Source organism: Marmota marmota, unplaced genomic scaffold (assembly GCF_001458135.2).
Source record: "Marmota marmota marmota unplaced genomic scaffold, marMar, whole genome shotgun sequence".
Classification (NCBI taxonomy): domain Eukaryota; kingdom Metazoa; phylum Chordata; class Mammalia; order Rodentia; family Sciuridae; genus Marmota; species Marmota marmota.
The window spans coordinates 57635691-57639806 of record NW_025999977.1 but is presented as its reverse complement, the minus strand read 5'-3'; the positions used below and the strand labels follow the sequence as shown (position 1 = coordinate 57639806).

The following is a 4116-nucleotide window of genomic DNA, read 5'->3' as shown; positions in this document are numbered from 1 at the left end:
CTTCCTTATGCTCCTGGTATTTTTTGCTGAGTCCTCACCTGGGAGGGAGTAGGAGGCAATTACAGGCCAGGATGCTTGATTTTGAGATATACCTCCAGTCCCCACTTAGCCTGGCCATGCCTCCAATCCTCATCCATGGAGCTGGGATGAAAATTCTCCTCTCTGCTAAGGCTGGTGTGAGAATTGAGTGCAACAAGGCACACAGTGGGTGCTCAATAAATGCCTTCTGAAGGAGAGCAGGTGTCCTGCACCCCACACCAGTCCTTCCCCTGGTCTCCAATGTCGAGTGCATCAACACGGCCCAGAGTGCCCACAGCATCCCACACCCCCCAACGTGAGTCCGGTTCTGGAACCATCATGAGTCAGGGGCCCACTCTGACTCCACTAGAGAGTCCACGGCCTCAGCTTTTGAGCTTCACAGATCCACTGTGTCACACTCAAGTCCACGCTGAAAACTGATGCAGAAATCCTCATGTCTACCCCCGAGGGAGCACAGAGCAAATACCATAAACCAACCCAGAGACGTCCACCTCAGGCCCTGTGCTGTGGTTGGGTAGCAGGGGGGTCCTTAAACTCTCCTCCCAGTGCTGCAGTCTGCCCCATGTCTCCCAACGCTGGACCTAGGCACGGGCTGGTCATGGCTGGATCTGGAATGTCCCACGGAGGCTCGGGTGCTGAGAGCCTGGTGCCCAGTGCAGTGAGGTTCAGAGGGGGGCTTTGGGGGTCTCCTGATTGCATCGCAGAGGCCCTAGCCTCACAGAGGTCACAGTGACCTCATCATGGGCAGTGGACAGGACTGCTGGAGACAGGTCCTGGTGAGAGGAACTAAGTCCCTGGGGCCTGTGGGAAGGGTTGCCTCCCCGCAGCCTGCCTGTCTCCTCCCCCTCTCCTCTCCTCTCTCCTCCCCTCTCCCTTCCCCCTCTCCTTCTCCCCTCTCCCCTCCCCTGGCTGCCGGGAGCTGACAGCCGTCCTCCATCACGCCTTTCTGCTGCGAGGTCTCTGCCTTGAGCCAGCCAACTGTGGATTGATACCTCTGAAGTCATGAGCCAAAATAAATCTTCCCTCCTCCAAGTTATCCTCGCCAGGCATTTTGGGCACAGCAAGGAAAAGCTGACCAGTACTGGGCTCATGGCCGCCAGCAGAGCTGCTGGGACACTGCGCATGGCCGGGCAGGAGGACCACACTCACTCGAAGCTGGGGCCGGATGCACCCTTCCTGTCAAGGTACGAGGGGACGGCAGGGTGGGAGGAAGAGAGGGTGGGAGGAGAGGAGGGAGGGCCTGTCAGCGCCTGCACTCTTCATCACTGGGGACACCAGTGTCTCAGGTGCGTGAAGTGCATGATGCCTATTGAGAGCTCATACCTCACCTGCACTTGCTGTGCTCTGGGCACACTGGTGTTTAAGCGGGCACACTTTCTTCTCTGCCACCAACTGAACACTTGCAGGTATACAGGGTTATTTATTGCCACTGAGTGCTGGACATGTCCACTCAAACATAAGCACACTGAAATCCAGGCTGCTTCGTTCCTCTGTCCATTCTTAGGCTTGCTCACTGCCCTGTTGCCCAGGCCCACAACCCCTTCCCATCCCTGCTAATTCTCAGCTGTCCAGAGTGATAAAAGAGGAAGCAATAAACAGCGCACAGATTCCACTTCTGACCAGAGGCAGGATTATTGGGGAAGCCAGAGCCTAGTAATTCAGGCTCCCTGGGAAACATCATGCACTGACCAGGGAGCAGCTGCCAGGAAGAGCAGGCAGGAGCCTCACGTGATGGCTGGGGCTGCTAGAGACTGACCAGGCATGGCCCACACTCTGTGATGGCTGGGGCTGCCAGAGGCTGACCAGGCATGGCCCACACTCTGTGCCTGGCACCTTGCTTCATCTTGCTGATGCACTGCGCTTCCATCTGGCCTCATCTCACCCCCATATCTTCACACTGCAACCAAATGCCTCAGTGTGGCTGGGCGGGCTGCTCCCAGGCAATGGCGGCTGCATGCTTGGACCATGAGTTTCCAAGAGGTCTCAACTAGGAAGAGCCAGATCATGGTGTATAGGGTCAGAGACATCAAGGGCACTAAGATGTTTGTTGAATGAAGAACACACAGTCAAATGTCTTTTGTGTATTCTGTAGGGCATAATTTAAAATGAATAAATGGCATATGTTAAGTACGAGAGCACATTCTTGAAAACAAATCACGCATAAGAGACAGCATGGTTTGCAAAGCGTTCTTCTCTTAGGCTGTGCGTTAAGGGGAAGAAGAGCCGTCAGGCCATGCTCGGTAGGTTTTTGCTAGGTCAGGACATCTGCAGGCTGTCGGGAGACAAGCTTCAGAGCTCATCTGACTGCTCCAGGTCCCTCTGAGCCTCTGCCTCGGACAAGAAGGTGAGCGGAACCCTTCCTTGCTCCCTCCTTCCCCACAGACTCATGGGAAGGCAGACTGGCTCCAGATCGCCTCTATTTCTCTCCCAGAACTCCTGACCCTGCCGCAAACTAACATCTTGAAGAATATTTCTCCAACCACTGGTCTGTGGACCCATCTCATCGCCAGCACCCAGCCCCAGGTCCGTCCTCCACTGCCTGTGTGACTCTCAGTGGGACTCAGGACAGGAGACCCAGGAGCAGCACTTCTGCACACAAGAAGCAGAGGCAGAGGCAGGAGGCCACTCACCGGCTCCCTGCCCACCTCCCCTGAAGCAGGCCCTAAAACCCAGGAGGGTCCCTCTCTCCTCTCCCTTATCCTCTAAACACCCTCAGGTGACTGCTGGCTGCCCCAGCCTGGACCCAGGAACACCCTGAGCAAGCCCAGCTGTCTCCCCAGCTTATCACCTGACCTTTTTCCCTCTGACCCTGCTCCCCGTGGCTGTCCGTAAAGACACAGACTTCCTCAACTCTCTGGGTCTTTGCTTCTGAAAACGCCCACTCACACACAGCTTACCACCAATACCTTGTCATTCTTTCTGTGTTCAATCTGTGTTTTGTTCCAGGGGCTTCAGCCCCCAACCTTATAAAGGTAAGGGAAAGAAATTCCATTCCCTGTACTCTCTCTGCAAACACCTGGAAAAGGCGCCATAGTCAAAACTACAAAAGTTTAAAGTTTCATCTTTTATAGAGCTTCCCAGACCGACCACAATCGTGGGCCTCACTTCTGCTCCATATCTCGTCCCTGCGAGCTCTAGTCCTGGGCTTGTCACATGGAGCTGGTGACGTCAGCTTTATTGTGTTAGACATAAAAGCTTCGATAAAAGACAAAAAATAATAAAGAATGCCTGACTTGGCCGTTGAGTGACCTGTTCTCTCAAACTGTGGCACTGTCCTTTCCCAAGGCCTGGGGAAGAGCGGTCTCAGAGGCCCCGGTGATCACACCCCAGGTTATAATTATAGTAGTGGCAGTGACAGCTGCAACAGGAGGCGCGATCACGTTCACAGAGCAGATGCACTGTGTCTTCACATACGTAATCCCTGACCCCGCCACGGAAACAAGAAACGCGGCCCGTAACAGGTGCTTAAAAATACAAAGTTTTCAAAGTTTCTGGTAAAAAAAAAAAAACCTCTCTCTCTCTCTCTCTCTCTCTCTCTCTCTCTCTCTCTCTCTCTCTCAGTTTGACACTTACACTAGCTTCTATCACTTACCAACTCTTCCCTTGGTCAGAAACAGCACTCACCGTGTGCCTTACTCTGTAAGGGACCCTGCCCACACCCTGCACGGCTCCTGGTGACCGAGAAGACCTGAGCAGCCCGCTGCACTCGGAGCCATCGTGACCCCCTGCCACAAACGAAGCCCTGAGGTCTGGAGGTGGAGACGGCCCAAGATCCTCAGTGTTTTTCTCAAAATGCCAAATATCCGACTTTTCCTGAAACTTTGGCAGAAGGGCCAGACTTTCCTAGAGGGTGTAATGGGGGGAAGCTGCTGCGTCGCCCAGGCCGGAGCCCCAGTCGGCAGCGTCAGCAGTGCCGCGGGGAGCGCCGTGGGCTGCTGAGGAGCAGACCCCACTGCCGCGGCAGCTGCTTCACGTCGCAGGTGCCATCTGCCTGTTGCTGCCTCTGGCGGTGATCATGGGTTGCTCCCTTCCCTAATCTGTGTTTGAGGGGGGCATTTTATAGGTTTCCCTTCAAAT

The 4116-nt window shown here is 54.8% G+C and overlaps 1 long non-coding RNA gene across 1 annotated transcript; it reads left to right on the top strand.

Annotated features, from left to right (window-relative positions):
* Positions 1-1006: 1006 nt before the first annotated feature.
* On the top strand, positions 1007-3271 carry LOC125617329. The gene is made up of 3 exons (XR_007348309.1): positions 1007-1223; positions 2252-2383; positions 2471-3271. It is a non-coding gene; the product is annotated as an uncharacterized LOC125617329 (long non-coding RNA).
* The last annotated feature ends 845 nt before the right edge of the window (positions 3272-4116 follow it).